The following is a 19401-nucleotide window of genomic DNA, read 5'->3' as shown; positions in this document are numbered from 1 at the left end:
CGTTACTAGTAATCTAGCTTTCGTAACTCATACTTAGTCCCTCTACCAGAATATAATTAGCAGGAGCATTCTCTGTCACCATGGTAATGTTAGAAAAGACCCAACAGAGGGTACGCACAGCGGAAGACTTATAGTAATGCTCAGGAGCTCACACAGTGTGCGTGTGGGAGTGGAATCACAAACTTCTTTACTTAATGTGCATGAAATAGGCGTGCAGACTCATCAATAGACAATGAACCACCCAGATAGAGAAACCACCAAAATATATATTTCCGTCCAAAACTATGGACACAATACAAAAGAGATAGATCCTTGCCTAACTTGAGTCCCATAAACAATGCTGAATATACTCCATAGTAGAAACACAATGAGGGCAAGTAGAGGCTTCACCGCCTCGACACTTGTGGAGCAGAGCCCCATACTCCTTGGCCCGCACCTTATCTACCTCTTTCCTTGGTATCATGGGTTCACAGTGGAGGACATGGATACGACACACCATGTTCCACGGTTTCCGGTTACACTCCGCTTCCCCCGGCTCCCCAAGGAGTATCGAGCCATCCTCCCTTCCATTGGTCAGGCATTTGGCACAATGCTCGAGTCCCCGCCAGAGATGGCCGCCTCCGTTCTAGCAGATGATGGAGTCCCCAGGATCAGACTCGTGGTGGAGAGCCCGGAGTCCCTCCCAGAGCTGATCCTTCTCGAGACCCTAGAAGGGGGCACACTTTGCCAAAGGGTGGAGATCTCCGGGTTACCAGGCCAGTGTCTTCGATGCAGACAAATGGGTCACCTCGCCACAGATTGCCCCCGTGGCCTCCCTCGTGCACCTCCTCCCCCTCCTCCACAGAGTAGGCAGAGTCAGCAGGCCCGAGTTCAATGCCCTCTCAGGCAGAAGCAGCAGGAGTCTCAGACCCCATGGGTTACCCCCTCGGAAGGGAACTAGACACAGGTTAAAAAGAAAAAGAAATCAAGCAAGCAAGGCCCAAACGCTGCAAACAGAGGGCCAACCCCAAGGAGAGGGACAAGGTTGACCGAGAGGCCTCGAAAGAGGAACAGCAGGAGCCACCTCCCCCAGTAGCAGAGGCCACTGTCCATCCAGCTGATCCTCCAGCTTCGGAAGTTCAGCCTCCGCACCCACCCTTGCAGCAGCAGAGAGCCCCAAGAGCTCAAGATGCGGTGATGGCGGAAGCCGCAGACGTTAGCCCAATGAGGGCCGTGGAGGAGCCGATCCAAAGCCTCGACAAGCCTAATCAACACAGGGGGCCTGTGTTCGCCCTTTTCCGTCCTCCGCCCCCCCAAGACCCCTCCCCCTCCTCTTCACTTCCCCCTCCAGGGTCCCACCCACCCCCACTCCCCCCTTCTATGGTCACTCTCACTACCCATATAAAGAAAGTTCTTGGAGATAAATAAGACAACACTCAAGACGAAGGATAGCTGAAGAAGAAATATATATCACCAAAGGAAGTCAATACAAGAGAAGAGATATCTGCGAAAGAAACTGTGGAGGGAGCGAACAACAGTCCTCCAGAGCAGTCAATTGAAGTGGGCTCTGCACTAGCTCCACAAGTTGGAGCTGAACCAGATCTGGGTCAGCAACCTATTGCCAGAAGAGCAAAGGTTTGCTGCAGATCTGCAAAGAAGGGCAGCAACAATAGAGGAGTAAGTTGATGCTGATCTGGAGCAGCTGCAGGAGAGGATGATGGAGCGGAAGTAGAGGAGGCAGAGAAGTTGGAGAGGATGCAGGAGCAGAGGCAGAGGAGGCAGAGATGCTGGAGAGGATGCAAGAGCAGAGGCAGAGGAGGCAAAGATGCTAGAGAGGATGCAGGAGCAGAGGCAGAGGAGGCAGAGACGCTGGAGCGCAAGTGTGCGCAGCAGCCTGTTCCAAAAGTGATGTTGTAGCCAGGGGGCTACTGCCTTTTATAGGCCTGACCCAAGAGGTCGGCCAGCTGGTCGGCCAGTTCTAAGTCGGCCAGTTCCGGTCGGCCAATAATGGTTGGCCATTTTTTGCCTTTCTGGCCACTTGTTTGGCCCTAGCTTCTGCGTTTGGAGATTGCCTGGCTTAACACCCCCTCTCAATGTCCAAGGTAGAATGGTTCCAGGGGTAATCAAAAAATGGTTCCAGGGGTGATCTATCTTCTTCATCAGCCCCCTTTTTTTTTTTTTTGGGTGGTAAGAGGGTTTTCATTTAGATGGAGATGCCTACAAAGCAGGTTTTCATCTTCGCTAAATGCCTAGTAGTGATGGTACAATCATAGAGTACAGAAAGAGAGGTGCTTAAGGAGTGCCGTCGCAGGGGATTTGTTCACTTTCTTTAAGCACTAGTATACAAAAAAAATACTGCTAAGGAGAAGGAGGCGGTACACCAATCCCAAGCTGTGGGCTAAGATGCTCAAGAATAGGTCGGTTAACCGGCTTGGTAAGAATGTTAGCATGATTATCGGTAGCTGGAACATATATCAATCGATAGAACCCAGTTCCACTTGTTCGCGAGTAAAATGAAAGTGTACGCCAACATGTTTGGTGCAGTTGGAGAAAATGGGATTGCCGGCGAGAGCGATGGCACTTTTGTTGTCGACGTAGAGGACCGTTGGTTCAGTACAAGAAAAGTGTAGCTCTGCCAGAAACTGCCGGAGATATATGGCCTTTGTGGTACAATCATACAAGGCCCGGTATTCAGCCTCAGTAGAAGATCCAGCTATTGGTAAACTGAAAGGAAAGCATGGAGTGAACACAAACTGAGAATTCTTGCTTATGGAATGAAGAAAGGTGAGGTCCTTAAGTAGGCACCTCTTACATGATCATTGACATCACTCCTCTTAGCTCCACAATCATCTCCTCAATCTACTCCTAGATTCTCTCAATCATCCTATGTGGCTTCTACCACCACCTAACAGTGCTTATGGGCACCTAACTGTGCCTCTAGCACACACACATAGAAACCAAGGTGTGCCTGGGGCATACACCTTGAGATATCCCATCATACCCCCCCTCAAGGGAATGCCTCCGGCTATGTCAAGGATACATCTAGTCTCATAGTTTCTCAAGCCATCTCATGGTGGTCAAGGATAAATCTATGGCTAGGTTCTCATGCTAGCAAGGGGTTCCCAAGGGTGTGAAGTAAACAAAAGGGATACAAAAGACCTTCCAATGGTTATCTCCCCTGCATGTACACGCACACAATGTCTGCAGAAGGTACCATGGAGAAAAAACACATACACATGGCCTACATCATATGGTGACCAGAGGTGTTTACAAAACACACAATAGTTTATTTCATTCATTTTGGAGGACTATCCAGGCTGAGTACCTTGACTCAAAAAAAAAGAGAGATCTGGAGCATACATGGAGAAGATTCAAAAAGCATAATCTTCATAGGTTGCCTCATCTTGTGGAGCCACATCAACTGAAAGTAGATTGGCAGTTTCTGACTTTGAAGTTGCTTCCTTTTTTGCTCTACAAAACTTTTCATGATGATTGTTTTTGCCACAGTGTTTGCATGGATTGATCTTGAAGCGGTCTCTTGAGAGGTGATTAGTCTTCCCACAATAATTGCAAGGTGAAAACTTGCCCTTCTCGATTTTTATGGCATAGGCTGTGTCATTGCCTTTCCAGAGTTCCATGTGCCTTTCTTCTTCTTGAAGAGCAGAGATAAGACCTTCAAGATTAGGATTACGAAGATTTTTCAAAGTGGTAACAACATGATCATAATCTTCAAACATACTCTTGAGCAACACTGCCATTGCATCATCTGTAGTGATAGGAGAGTTGATAGAAGCAAGTTGAGTCATGATACTCCACATGTAATTGACATGGGTAGCCAAAGGAGTGCCACTAACCATCTTCAATTCAAAGAAAGCAATCTTAAGTGACAATTTTGAGATGTGAGAGCTAGCACCAAAAATAATGTCAAGCTTCTGCCAAGCTTCTGAAGGAGACTCTAAGTCAGAGATGTGATGAATATAGTCATCTCCTAAGGCAAGAGCAATGATGCCATAGGCTTTCTCCTCTCTAGCAGGATCTCTTGCCGGGTGTGTCGGAGCTGAGGATTCTCCAACATTGGAGGCTGTTGAAGAAGAAGTTGAAGCCGGTTTGACAAGCCCCCAGAGGTTTTCCCTCACCAATGCAAATTTAACCTTCATCTGCCATGTGTGAAAGCCCTTACCATTGAACTTATCAATATTCAAGATGGTAGCCATGAGAGAGTCTAACCCAAAATGGGCAGTGTCTACTCTCTTACAAGGCTAGAAAGAGTTAAAGAGCTTCAAAATACAAGCATTTAGAGTAGCAAAGGCTTGCAACCAAAATTCCATACTACAAATCAATTATGTTTTCACTTGCATGCTTCATAGAGGTGACTAAATGAAAGTATTCCAAGCAAATCCAGGTATAGCAACTTAAAAGAAAGTTGTAGCCACAGTTGTACCGATGCTTTTCAAAACTTTAAAACCTCAGAAATGCTTAAGTAGCATCTAATGCAGCATCACACTCACAACCTTGTCAAAACTGTCCAAAACAGAGGCCTGAACTTGGAGGGCTTGTATCTCACTCTTCAAAGCAAAGAAAAGAGGGCTTTCTGAAGCAAAAGAAAGCTCATATATACCAGAGAAGATCCAGCACAGAGGTTGGGCAAAATGGCACGCGATATTGCCTAGGGGAGTTGCTGCAGGCTGAACCTGTGTTTTGACGTTTTCTCCTTCGTTACTGAACCAAATAGGCTGCAAAGTGACTCAAAATGTTCGTCTTGAGGTCGCCCATCTACTCCTAAGAGGGCTCGAGCAATGGTGCAGCAGGCAGGGAGTATTTTGCAACAGAAGAATGACGAAAAAATGCGCTGTTTGGAGAATGGCAACCACCAGAGACGTTTTTTTTTCAATTGCTTGCAGGTGGAAGTTCGCCCAAACGAGGGGTATCTCCAGTAGGAAGGGCTTGGAGAATGGCGGAGAACTGAGAGAGAACAAGCTTTAGCAAGATTTGGGAAGAAAGGGAAGAAATGGTGAAGATGAAGAAGAAGAAGATGGAGAAGAAGAAGATGACGTGGCACAAGTGGCCTCAAGGAGGATCAAAGTGCTCTAATACCATGTTGGTAAACTGAAAGGAAAGCATGGAGTGAACACAAACTGAGAATTCTTGCTTATGGAATGAAGAAAGGTGACGTCCTTAAGTAGGCACCTCTTACATGATCATTGACATCACTGATGACCTCTGAGCTCCACAATCATCTCCTCAATTTGCTCCTAGATTCTCTCAATCATCCTATGTGGCTTCTACCACCACCTAACAGTGCTTATGGGCACCTAACTGTGCCTCTAGCACACACACATAGAAACCAAGGTGTGCCTGGGGCATACACCTTGAGATATCCCATCACCAGCAACAGTTTCTTGTTTACGGCTGGACCAAGAAACAGGTGCCGAGCCGAACGAGAAAATGTAGCTGCCATGAGAACGGCGATCGTCCGAGTCGCCAGCGCAGTCGGAATCAGTGTATCCCTGTAGTGTTAGTCCTGGTCTGAAATGTAAACCATAAGAGTAAGTACCACGTATGAACCGTAAGATACGAATACATGCATGCCAATGAGTATGCTTGGGTTCATTAAAGTACTGACTGAGAATAGAAACTGAGCAAGAAAGATCCGGACGAGTGTGAATGAGCCACAGTAGCTTGCCAACAACCTGACGATAGAGATGTTCATCAAAGGGAGGAGACTCCAAGTCCTTTGAGAGCTTGACTGTGGGATCCAAGGGAGTGGCAGCTGGCTTAGGCTCGTGGGGGATGATCTGATCAAGGAGTTGAAGAGCATATTTCTGTTGAGAAACAAAGATACCACCAGAATGCTGGACAACTTCCATGCCCAAGGAATAGGAGAGAAGACCGAGATCGGTCATCTCGAATGTGGTGCAGAGTTGTGTTTTAATGAATTGAAGCGTGGTGGTCGTAGAGCCCAAAAGCAAAAGATCATCTACGTAAAGTAAGATAAAGCAGACATTCGGTGGAACCAAGACCGAGGTGCTTGTTTAAGCCCATAAAGAACTTTGCGGCAACGGAATACCTTATTTTCATGGCCAAGAGGAGAAAAACCTAGTGGGGGAGCCACATAGACTTCCTCATCGAGGTAGCCATTGAGAAAGGCACTCTTGACATCCATCTGATAGACAGACCAGCTGTGATGAGCCGCTAGAGCGAGGAGGAGGCGAAAGAATGTCAACCGAGCAGTAGGTGCAAAGGTTTCCTCATAATCGATACCATGTTTTTGGCGAAATCCTTGCACTACTAAGCGAGCTTTATACTTGTCCAAGGTTCCATCTACTTTGAGTTTTTTTCGATGATCCACTTTGTTACTATGACCTTTTTGTGACTGGGTCGATCGACCAAAGCCCAGGTCTCATTGCGATCAATGCTCTCAAGCTCCTGTTCCATGGCACGATGCCACTCAGGATGTTGAACTGCTTCCTGCCAAGTGGCGGGTTCAGTATGTACGATATAGGCTGTGGTAAAAAAGAAGGGTCGGTAGCCATAGAAAGCCTCAAAAGGCGTCATGTTCGGGATGGGCTCAGTAGGGCAGCAATTAAGGAGATAGACACAAGTGTTCACGGCTTCCGACCAGAGACGTTCGGGCAACTCGGTTGCAGAAAGCATGGAGCGTGCCATGTTCATGACTGTGCGTTGTCTCCTTTCGACACGATCATTTTGAGCGGGCGAATTGGGAGATGTGAGATGGCGTTGGATACCATGCTCGTGAAGGAAGTGAGTGAATTCATGGGAAATGAATTCACCACCATTATCACTACGAGCAATCCCAATAGGCTTCCCTGTTTGATTCATGACCAATCGAGCCCAAGTAGCAAAGAAGGAAAAAGTGTCAGATTTCTCTTTCATGAAGAACACCCATTGATATCGAGAGTAATCATCCACAATTAAGAAGAAATATTGTGAGCCATTTAATGAAGGAACAGGAGATTTCCCACTAATATCAAGGTGGATTAGACGCAATATCTCACTGGCTCGAGAAGTGGAATGAGGAGGAAAAAGAGTTCTGCTTTGTTTGCCTGATTGGCATGGACGGCAAATATCTTTGGCTCGTGATAATTGAGGTAGGCAATCAACCAAATGATCCTGAGACATTTCATATAAAGAGTCATAGGACAAATGTCCCAGTCGATAATGCCACAACCGTTCTGTGTCAGTCGGATCTTTCAGGGTAGCAAGACCATGAAGCCGATGAAACTCAAAGCCGGTATTGGAGGGAGTCTCAAGAAATTGTGTCATGAGGAACAGACCATGACGTTGGGCTTCACCCTGAGCTAAAAGAAGTCCTGATGTCTCATCTATGATTTCGACATGCGTCTTTGTAAATAGCACCGCGCGACCAAGAAGGCAAAGTTGATGGACGGAAAGAAGATTGACTCCTAATTGGGGGACATAAAACACTTGATCCAACTGAGCAAGATTGGGGCCTTTGTCGGTATCAAATTTGATTGAACCAACGCCACGACTAGGAGCGACAGAGTTATTGCCACAGCGGACTCCCGCTGTTGCCGGTTGGCAAGAATGAAGAGATTACGATGAGGGGTCATATGATGAGTGGCTCCACTATCCACAATCCAAGGGGCTTTATGGCCACATGGTAGAGTATGAAATGCTGATCCAGATATGGATGGGGAGGAGTCAAGCTCGGTGATATGGATCAAAGCCTGGGAAGTGAAGCCTAGAGAATCTCCAGTGGACCAGTCAGACAGGCCTTCGGGAGTGATGAAGGGAGGGGATGGGGTGAACTCATTAGTGACATGGCCCTGTGGTCTCCAAGGGCCAGCATTAGGTGGAGGAGGAACACTCCTAGGGCGCCAACGAGGTGGCAGAAGAGTCGTGTTGGAGGGCTGTGGGAGAATGCCTTTGACTTAGGAGCGACATTCGTCATCAACATGCCCAACTTTCTGTCAATGCTGACAAAACCGGTTCTTTTTGGGAAGGTTGTGCCAGGCGGGTTTAATACCAGAGGAATTATTGGAGTCAGGAGTGGGAGAGGGCTTCCCGGAGCTGAGTTGATCTTTTTGAATCCTGGAGAGAAGAGCCCCCTCTGAAGCAGGAACACTATGTTTTTGGTGAACCTGAGAGTAGAGACGAGCATAACACAAGAGTTGACATTCGAACTCATAAAAGATAGGAAGGGAGGGTTGAGAAATGATTTGCTGCATAAAACTAAAGTACATAGGCCGGAGTTTGTTCAAAAAGAAAGTAACTTGGTCATCCTCGGATTTAGGAGGACCAGTTGTAGCAAACTCAACAATTAACCGCCGGTAGTCTGCCAGCTATCATCAGCAGTGATTTGGAATTGTTGGAGATCGTGGTCAAGATTGATGCGACGAGTACGATCTGGCCGCATAGCGGTCAGTGAGATGTGCCCATCGCTCAGAGGCAAGGTCAAAATGCTGCAATTGAGAGTGAAATTCAAGCAAAAGCCCTTGCATGATTTCGACAATGGCAATGGCATTACGATGCCGCCACAAGCGAACTACCTGATAAGGATAAACATGAGGATCAGGTTGCGGTTCAGTACCTTGAACGAGTTCCCATAAGTCTTGAGAATCAAGCACATGGCGCATGAAATTTGGCCAAGTGGTATAATTAGAACCGTTAAAACGAGTCATATCAGTAAAAGCATGTTTGGCTATTGCAGAGACCAGGTGAGAGGAAGAAAGAGAATGATAGGGAGAAGCAACCGGTGTATGCATGAGAGGACTCAAGACAAGAGCGGAGTGAGAAGGTGGGAGGGGCGGCACCACCAAAGGAACAAAAGGATTCGGAGAAGGCCCTGAGGGGGAGGGATAAACATGGGAGGCGGGATACAACATGAGAGGGGAAAAAGGGGCAGCGGGAGAGAGAGAGGGAAAAAGGCTATAGGAGCCCAGTGGCATGGGAGAAGGAGAATGAGAAGCCACTGGAGGGAAGATGGCAGCGGAAGATATGAGAGGGATGGGAGGGAAGGAAGAATAAGCAAACTCATTGCCTGACGAATTTCTCCTTTCTCGTCTACGAGTGTTCACATGCATGTATGGATCTCTGTCCTCGTGATTACTTGTTCCTATGCCTTGCATAACACACGGATTTTTACCAAAGGGATAGGGCAACATACCTTGCACTGATTCTTGTGGGATAGGCATTGTCGAATAACCCATTGTCCTCATGCCGGCCTATCCTCTTTCGTCAGGGTATACTTGTTCTTCGTTGGCACCGAACTTGAAATGTTTTTCCGCTTCTTCCGAGTTGAATAGAGGTCCTTGTTGACGCATCGGAGAAAGCCGTGGAGAAGAAGAAGCTTGGGGTGTGCCGGTACCTGCTTCAAGTTCCTTCCATTTCTGAAATTCAGCAAATTCTTTAAAGAGTTTGGAGAGGTATTCATCACCTTCGATCCTTGCAGACTCTCTCTCGACATATGACGAGGGTGGTGGTTGAATAGAGGTCAATTCGGGCTGAGATCGCTTCGGGGAAGAAGGAGAAGACATCTTCAGTTGATGATCTATCTTCCAAGCTTTCCAGGTCAAGGCTCAGGTGTCAGCAAGCACACCTTGCTCTGATACCATATAAAGAAAGTTCTTGGAGATAAATAAGACAACACTGAAGACGAAAGATAGCTGAAGAGGAAATATATATCACCAAAGGAACTCAATACAAGAGAAGAGATATCTGCGAAAGAAACTGTGGAGGGAGCGAACAGCAGTCCTCCAGAGCAGTCAACTGAAGTGGGCTCTGCACTAGCTCCACAAGTTGGAACTGAACCAGATCTGGGTCAGCAACCTATTGCCAGAAGAGCAAAGGTTTGCTGCAGATCTGCAAAGAAGGACAGCAACAATAGAGGAGTAAGTTGATGCTGATCTGGAGCAGCTGCAGGAGAGGATGATGGAGCGGAAGCAGAGGAGGCAGAGAAGTTGGAGAGGATGCTGGAGAGGATGCAGGAGCAGAGGCAGAGGAGGCAGAGATGCTGGAAAGGATGCATGAGCAGAGGCAGAGGAAGCTGAGATGGGAGCGCAGGTGTGCAGCAGCCTGTTCCAAAAGTGATGTGGTAGCCAGGGAGCTACTGCCTTTTATAGGCCTGACCCAGGAGGTCTGCCAGTTCCAGGTCGGCCAGTTCTAGTCGGCGGCCAATTCTGGTCGGCCAGTAATGGTTGGCCATTTTTGGCCTTTCTGGCCACTGGTTTGGCCCTGGCTTCTGCGTTTGGAGATTGCCTGGCTTAACAACCCACCCCCCGCTCTCCGTCCCCCGCGTCCCTACACCTCACTCTCCCGCCGCCCCCCTCTCCGCTTCAGTAGCAACTTCTTCCGCTTCGACACCCCTGCCATCAGGCAAGAAAACGACAACACCACCTTCTACTTCCGCAGTAGCAGGTCCGCTCAAAGAGGGATCCTGAGGGACGAGGCTCGTCTTCCCGACCAGCAGCTCCCAACTTCCAGCCTGGGCGTCACTTACCGCAGGACTTCTAGAGGTTAGGACCCTGGAACTATTTGGAGATCCCGGACTCATACCCTCTACCATTGGAGGTCACACTCATGGTCCTTCAATCCCAAAAGGGGGGTTTGATCAGTGCAGTGGAATCTTAGACACACCCCGTTTGGAGATTTCCATTTGCCTCCACAGGTTTGGAGAAGTGGTCCCCGAAGGTGTTTGATGCTATTTTGGGTAATCAGATTATGCTCATGATGGACAAGTGGATGGGACCACAGGGACTAGATCTTTGGTACACCCATGGTGCAGAGGTGAACTTTCAGCTGAGCTTCACGCGCGAGGAGCCGGTGTGTGGTTTGGTGACAAGAGTTGTCAGATTGCCGATGAAGGCAAAGGTGCAGCAGGCACACTTCTGGTCCCTCCAGACGTGCGCGGAGTTGTTCGGGGTGGAAGCCTCCTTCATGATGAAATGGGCAAGGAAGATCGGTATTGAGCTGGTATCCACCCTAGTACGACGCCGCACAGACACTAACTACTCGCCCTCCAAACCCCCGACAAAATCACACAAGGCAAATTTTCTAGGACAGGCACCCACTCATAGGAGAGCCTTGTTCCCGACTACGCTATCCTCATAAGCTGGACCATAGTGAGCTAGAACGTACACGAGCTCCACGACCGTGTTCGTAGTCAGCCGCAGTACCTGATGCTCCATCAGGAGTTGCAGAGGGTAGTGGTAGGGCGGGCAGTGGACATCCTTATGATTCAGGAGCACATGTTTTCAGCAGCAGACATCAGACGACGCCATCACCTTCTCCCATGGAGAGGCCCAGAGGAGTGGTCTCCCACGGTAGGACAAAGCCGAGGGGTCTACATCTCAGTCTTACAGACTTTGGCTTCAGAAGTCTACAATCAGGGCGAGCTCATTCCAAGACGGGCAGTTTGGATGGGAGTTCGGACGGGAGAGTCCAGGGTTGGAATCCTGAACATGTATGCCCTAGCATGTAGACAGCACCGCCCGGCCTTTTGGAGGAGGCTGTTAGAGGGTCTTTTGGATGTTGACTCCTGGATTGTTAGAGGGGACTTCAACAACCTGGAGTTTAGGGAAGACAAGCAGGGCAGCACCTCGTTCTCAAAGATGCCAGCAGCAGAGCGTAGTACCTGGGAGCAGTTCATTTTCATGATCAGTGGCAGAGACTCGCGGAGAGAGCCAGAGTTCAGCAGGAATCCTGCCAGCCTTCTCTTTTCCTTTGGACAGAGGAGACACAATGGATTGCTCGAGAGATTAGACCGCTTCTATGTTGGGGACTGGGCATTACACAAAGGCGGTTCTACCGGGATTCTGGCAAGTAACACAATGTCCGACCACTCTCCACCGGTACTTCACTTGGATCAGCCCCGCCGAGGTCTCCCCCAGAAGGGGGTCCGCATTCCAGAGGACCTCTTGCAGGACGAGGAGATTCAGCAAGTTATGTCAGAGATCTGGGAGCACTCAGAGATGGCACCGAGTGAGGGCTAGGCTGCGTGGGTGGCAAATGCGATTCAAAGGAGCAATGTGGAGTTGCAGGCTCACGCCCTTAGGCAAAGAAGGACCCTTCAGGAGCGCGAGCGGGCTTTGAGGAGAGACCTCGCCTCCATCGAGAGGCTCAGGGAACAAGACTCAGTTTCTCAGTGGCTTAGTGACAGATTGGAGAGCGCTCGTCTCGAGCTTCACGACACGAAGCTGCGGCGGGCTAAGTTCCCCTACCATTCCTCCCGGGCCCGATGGGTACAGTAGGGGGACAGGATGACGAAGCAGTTCTTTTAGACCACTAGGCCCCGATCGACCGGCACACAGCTATAGTGTCTTCGGGACTCGTAGGGCATCATGCACACTGGCCTGCACGAGATTCTTGACATGACCATCGGATTTTACAGCCAGCTCTTTCAGACAGAGAGGATGACCCCAACTAGTCTTGTGGCCCAAGAGCTAGTTTGGGATCATGTTCCAACAGTAGTCTCGCAGGACTTATGCAGCAGACTTGAGGAGCCTTTCACAGATGAGGAGCTCTGGGAAGCCCTCAAGGCTCTCCCGAACCAAAAGTGCCCAGGGGAGGATGGCTTGACTCCGGCCTTCTTCCGGAACTTCTAGGAGATTCATAGTTACCAAGGAACCCCGTTCCGTAGCTGTGGAACGCTAAAACGGCGTTTCCTTTCAGAAATGGTTATGGAACGCCTATGGAACGTCAAACTTCTGTAACGGCTACGGAACACTGGAGAACGTCTAGGGAACGTTCCCTATGCCGTTCCCCAACCTAGGTCTTGTCTATCATTAGGATCTTGTTTATGTCCTAAGTTCCTCACTCCAAATTTGGAATCCCGATTCATCTATCATCAAGATTTTGTTTATGTCTTGACATCCTGACTCCAAATTTCATCCAAAAGCCGTTGTACAAATAGTGTGTGTTTTATTGAGTATGGTGATGTGGCGTTCCCTTCCCGTTCCCGTCCCCTAGGATTTTGGCGTTCTCGATCCCTAGAGGGTTGGCGTTCCGTTGGCGTGCGCATTCCCTAGTAACTATGGGGAGATTGTCTCCACCCCTTTCCATTTAGCTTGCCAGGAGATTTTTGACACAAGCCTTCTCCCTCAGTCCTTGTGCAAGGGGTGGATCTGTTTGATCCCGAAAGGGGAAGATAGGTCAGATATCCGACAGTGGAGGCCGCATACAAGATCCTCGCCAAGGTCTTGAGTTTGCGGTTACGGCCTCATCTTACCGACATCATTTTTGACACACAGATTGGGTTTGTCCAGGAGCGCAGCATCCTGGACAACATCTTCACGTTATGGGAGGCAGTGGATTGGTCCAAGAAGGAGTCACAGCCACTGGCCATCCTTCTCTTGGACTTTGAGAAGGCCTACGACAGGGTGGAGTGGTCTTTCCTGGAGGGCACTATGAGGAGATTGGGCTTCTCAAACAGATGGGTCAGAGGAGTTTTAACGCTATACGCAGGGAGCTCTAGTCAGATGATTATCGGAGAGCACGCAAGCAAGGCCTTTCCTCTCTCTCGCTCGGTTCGCCAAGGCTGCCCACTAGCTCCCTTCCTCTTCTTGTTTGTAGCGGAGGCTCTAGGCTACTATTTGAGATCACAGCCTACAGGTGGCAGGTCTCACAGGGTTGAGGCTCCCAATCAGGCAGGAGGAGGAGCTCCTTGATTCGGAGTTTGCAGATGACACAGCCTTGTATGTTGAGGGCACCACAGCGAGTCTAGAGAGAGTCAGAGGCGCCTTGGCTATCCATTGTGGGGCCTCGAGGACACGGATCAACTGGACGAAATCCATAGGCTTATTTACCGGGGGCTTTGAGGAGACACAGGCGATCCGTGAGTGGGGGAGTGACTTTGGTTTCAGATAAATACCGCGGGGCCAAACAGCGAGATACCTCGGATGCCAAGTGGTTATTGACATTACAGCAGAGCAGCAGATTGCCCCGGTCCTTGAGAGTGTTTGACGCAAGCTTCTCTATTGGAGCTCGGCCAAACTCTCCCTCGCAGGTCGCGCCTTAGTAGCAAACTTGGTCCTTCTTGCCACTGCCTGGTATATTGCCTCCTGTTGGTGCTTTCACAGAGGATGCATTGGGCAGCTCCAACGGTTGATACGTAACTTCCTCTCGGCAGGTTCAGACGGCACGAGGAACACTAGGGCCCGAGTAGCTTGGCAGACGGTGATCATGCCGCAGGCACTGGGAGGCTTGGGTATCATTGATCCGGAGATGCAAAGCAGGGCCCTTCTGGGCAAGTTGGTGGTTCGTGGCCTCACCCCAGATGCCGAGCCTTGAAGCTCCTCTTACAGAGAGGGCTTTAGAGGAACACCCCACGCACAAGGGGACAGTGGCAGCCTTCACATAGATGGATCTTCTCAGAGGCCCCCCTTACGAGGAAGGGCTCCCCCCTGATGAGGAGTCCTCACAAGGTTTGGCAGAGACTCGCAGGGAGTCTCATCCGTGCTCCACCTAGATGCAGAGAGAAGTTTGAGCGTCAGTCGCTTATGTGGCACCTAGAGGTCAAAGATCAGGAGGGACGTATGCTTGGGCAGCGGACTCACATTGGTTGGGCACAATGGGACAGTGGTCCAGCAAGGTCTTTTGGTTGCTGGAGCAGACTACCTATGGAGACAGAGGCGAGGCTTGACACCCTAGTACACCTAAGAGGGGCAAGGCATCCACCTAGATGCAGAGAGAAGTTCGAGCGTCAGCCCCTCATGTGGCACCTAGAGGTCAAAGATCAAGAGGGACGTATGCTTGGGCAGCGGACTCACATTGGTTGGGCACAATGGGACAGCGGTCCAGCAAGGTCTTTTGGTTGCTAAAGCAGACTACCTATGGAGGCATAGGCGAGGCTTGACGCCCTAGCACATCTGAGAGGGGCAGGGCAGCGGATGGGCGAGATCGACTTAGCCATTCTTGAGTCCTGGTAGGAAGGACTTCACATTTGGAGAGACAGCAAATGGTTGGGGTAGTTTTCTCGTACTGGTGTTCGCTTAGGGATTTTGATGCAACGCGACAGCACGCACCCCGGCTTCTTCTATGTAGGACTTGGAGGCCTACTTCAGCCCCTAACTGGGAGTGACCCTAAGATGGATGGGAGTCTTGATGGGATACACTGGCAGATGATCAGAGTGGTAGGACACTTGGGGAAGGAGTGGCACATTGATCCTCCCAGTGTCTCAGAGCACGACGCCTCTAGATGGCGCCTCTGGCTATGGGAGGGTCGACCCCTGAGGGAGGTCCAATGGGACCCGGGGAAGTGGTTCTAGCCCTCCAAGGATGGCCTAGCTGAGACAATAGATGAGATGCCTTTCTTTTCCTACACCACATGAACTGGCATGAGACTTCAAATGGACTCGTCGAGATGGACTCCCTTGAGGGAGAGACACTACTAGGTGACCCAGAGAGTGCCCCGGGATGTTCGGTCCAGGTTTTGGACGCGATTGTGGTCCAGCTTGCGACCGAGGAAGATTTCATACTTCTTCTGGCTGGCAGCCCATGGAGGCTTGCCCATCGGCCCGTGGTTGGAGCAGATGCGAGTGAAGGGGCAGTGCCATTGCTGCTCAGATGGTGTCCTGGAGACTATCCCACACTGCCTATGGAGCTGTCGTAGAGCAGCGAGGTCTAGATGAGAGCCCTCAGGATCATGACACATATGCAGAGTCTTCACAGAGACTACACCTGGGGGATGGTGGCTTGGTTGACAGAGGGAGGACACACGTTTCAGATTGATGAGATCTCCCCAGCCTACCGATACAGGGTCAGAGCATTCAAAGGATTGCACTCCGCGAGGCAGCCCCCCCTGATGCCCTAGCTCCTCCTCCTAGGGAAGACAGTGTTTGGGAGGTGGTAGCCAGCATCACGGCTTGGAACATTTGGGTGGCTCGCTGCAGTCTTGTGATGGGAGAGCTCTACGGTCCACCTGGGAGCATGGGACTCCAGGCTCCAAGGCGACTATTGAGAGGCGTGCTCGTTTCTGCAAGGCTTGGCTTGCAGGTGTTTTCTATATCTTCACTCCGCGAGGGATTCATTGGCTGTATAGTCCCCCCACTTGGCTGTTAGCCCCAGTTCCAGAGATCCCCTAGGCAGTGAGCTAGGCTTCTTTGGAACAAGCCGGTTCTTCTTTCAGCCTTTTCCTAGTTTTTCATGCTCAGCACCTTCGGGGCTGTTGACTTGTATGAAATCTTTCAAGCATTAATAGAAGGTTCCTTTCTTTGGGGAAAAAAAAACTGTACAATATAATTGACTAGAAAAGACATATAGACATAAATCCTATTGCAAGTGGGCATACAGGCATCGGACGTAGGATACCTGTAGCTACGAACTATAGCTACATGGCCTAGAGGGAGAGAACATTTGTGGAGACAAGGCTCAGCAAACAGCCCTATGTGTGGGCTGCAGAACTGGGAAAACACCCAGCCAGTAGGGGGTCCAGGAGATGATCCTACTCCCTGAACGCTTGCCTGAGAGCTGCTCTAGTTCATGATGGAAGGCTGGAAGACCCATCAACTGCTGCAATAATGACTGCCAGAGGGGGAAAAAAAAACCCCCCTAACCTTGCCCCACAAGGTGTAAACGCATATGGTGAAGATAGAACTTGGCAGCCCCAATGCGCCATGAAGGTTGGGAGGGTGAGGCAAATAGAGTATGGTGCTACCACTAGTCCGAGGTAGGACCAAAATACAAAATTAGATAATATCCCACACAATCTCGCTCCTCTTCTAACTGAGTCCCCATAACTTCAGCTTTGCTGCTAGGACTCCCTCCAACCTAGCTCAAATCAAAAGGAACCATACTGCTCTAATACCAATGTAACACACCGAGACTTGCTGTGCAGAAAATAGATCAGTATAGAAGGCTAACTCAAGCATGAATGGGAGTCTGGATGGGATTCATTGGCAAATGATCAGAGTGGTGGGCCAATTGGGGAAGGAGTGGCACATTGATCCTCCCAGCATCCCAGAGCAGGATGCCCTCAAATGGCGCCTCTGGCTTTGGGAAGGTAGGCCCTTGAGGGAGGTCCAATGGGATCCGGGAGAGTGGTTTTGGCCCTCCATGGTCGGCCTTGCCGAGCAAGTGGATAAGGTGCCCTTCTTTTCCTACAGCACACGGATTGGCAGGAGGCTTCAGATGGACTCTTCGATTTGGACCCCTTCGAGGGAGAGGCATTGGGCTGCCCAAAGAGTGCCCCAAGAGGTCCGTTCCAGGTTTTGGACGCATCCATGGTCCAATTTGCGGCTGAGGAAGATCTCCTACTTCTTCTAACTGGCCGTCCACGAAGGCTTGGCCATTGGCCTATGGCTAGAACTGATGCGGGTGGAGGGGCAGTGTCACTGTTTGCTACACTGGATTTCTAGAGACGATCCCTCACTGCCTTTGAAGCTGGCGTAGCACAGTGAGGATTTGGATGGGAGCCCTCAGAATTATGACCCGCATGTAGAGCCTTCAGAGGGACTACACCTTGGGGATGGTGGCTTGGTTGACTGAGGGAGGTCACGTGCTCTAGATTGATGAGGTCTCTCCAGCTTACCGGATACAAGGTCACAGCATTCAGAGGATAGAGCTCCATAAGGCGGTCCATCCTGATAGCCCGGATCCTCATCCCCCTTTGGAGGATAGCATGTGGGAGGTAGTAGCCAGTATCACGGCATGGAACATTTGGGTTGCTCGCTATAATCTAGTGATGGGCGAGCATCAGGTTCCACCCTCACCTACCTTGGTCACCATCTAGCAAGATATCATCTACACCCTGCACTCCACCTGGGAGCATGGGACCCCAGGCTCAAGGGCGACTGTCGCGAGGCGTGCACGTTTTCGCGAGGCTTGGCTTGCAAGAGTTTTCTACAATTTTACTCCGCGAGGGATTCGCTGGCTGTATAGCCCCCCCACCTGGCTGTTAGCCACTATACCAAAGACTCCCTAGGCAATGAGCTGGGTTTCTTTGAAACAGGCTGGTTTTCTTCTTTCAGCCTTGATCCGGTTTTCCATACTCAGCACCTTCGGGGCTGCTGTTTTGTATGAAGTTTTTCAAGCATTAATAGAAGGTTCCTTTCTTTGCCCCCAAAAAAAAAAAAACTCAAGCATGAGACACACATGAGATTTACCTAACTTTAGTACACTCCTTTATTTATACATGGTTGCCAAATTGGCATACAAAACTATGCTGAGACCACTCCCCTAACTACAACATGTGGGAGATGGAACTATGTTGTGGACATAGAACACCCAAACCGCCTATGCTGGCTGGAAGCCCTGCTGGAGGCTGGGAGCTGAGTCTTGAACTCTAAGGTGTTGGGGTAAAGACACATTGCCAACCCTTCATTAAAAGATAGGACACCTATGACTGTCTTAAGACAGTCATAGGGTAAACCTAATCCTAATAAAACACAAGTGAGTTTGTGGTGTGGCTCATCATTCTTCACACCCGCACTAGAGTGTCACTCTCTCTCTCTCACTCTCTTGCTCTCTTCCTCTACACTCTCCCCTTCAACTGGTATCAGAGGGTACTAATGGACTTCCCCCCCTCCATTTTAAACCTCTGCAGTAAATGCCATTTCGATGCATTATGGATTTGCATTGGTGGATGCCGCACTGATGTTTATGGATAGTTGAGCTGGGCTCCTATTGCCATTGGTTGAGTAGGCATTGCTCATTTGGTTCAGTGCATTTCTGACTTCAATTGCCAAGCATTGGCAGGTTACTTGGCTGCATATATTCTTGTTTATGCCTCTTTATGGCTGAGTGCTTTTGAGCATTGGATCAGCCAATTTATTTGGAGACCTGATTGGTCTGGACAACACTATATTTTTTGGTCATTTGGGTTGCCTATTGCACTATACTGCTCTTTGGTTGTGACCTATTGTGCCACAGATATGGCATCTACAGCTGGTAGTGCCCTCTTTCATATTGAGAGGTTGGATGGATCAAACTTTCAGTATTGGAAAGAGCAGATTTATGATGTGTTAGTGCAGAAGAGGCAGCATAAGCCCATTCAATGCAGAGGTGTCAAGCCTAATAGCATTAAACAGAGTGATTGGGATGACATGGATGAGCAAGCATGCTCTATCATTCAGGCATCACTCTCGAAGTCAGTCTACTTGCAGGTACAGGATGGTGTACAGGGTGTAGACTACCATGCATATGAGTTTTATACTCGTATATGCCAGATGTATGACCATGATAGTGTTATGTTACAGCATGATGGGCTGAAATGTCCTGATGGGCTGAAATACAGCCTTGATATGCACTCCAAAAGTCGATCAATTGGTAGAAACAGGTCATGTTCAAGGGGGAATTCCAAGAGCAAGTCTAGCTCTCGGACTTGTGTTAGATGTTTCTATTGTGGAAAGTATGGCCACATGAAAAAGTATTGCTGGAAATGGCTGAGAAAATACAAGAAGAAGAGCAAGGTTAAGAATGACAGGAAGAAGGAGAAGAAGCATGTTG

The 19401-nt window shown here is 49.5% G+C and overlaps 1 protein-coding gene across 1 annotated transcript in view; it reads right to left on the bottom strand.

Annotated features, from left to right (window-relative positions):
- The window catches only part of LOC147904493 (large ribosomal subunit protein uL6c-like), a 40486-nt gene that overhangs the window by 882 nt on the left and 20203 nt on the right, over nucleotides 1–19401 (bottom strand). The window lies entirely within an intron of this gene.

This window comes from Dipteris shenzhenensis, chromosome 2, assembly GCF_047967505.1.
Source record: "Dipteris shenzhenensis isolate YYH24624 ecotype China chromosome 2, Dip_SZ_1.0, whole genome shotgun sequence".
Taxonomy (NCBI): domain Eukaryota; kingdom Viridiplantae; phylum Streptophyta; class Polypodiopsida; order Gleicheniales; family Dipteridaceae; genus Dipteris; species Dipteris shenzhenensis.
The sequence above is the reverse complement of the archived record's forward strand: the minus strand, read 5'-3'. Positions and strand labels throughout refer to the sequence as shown.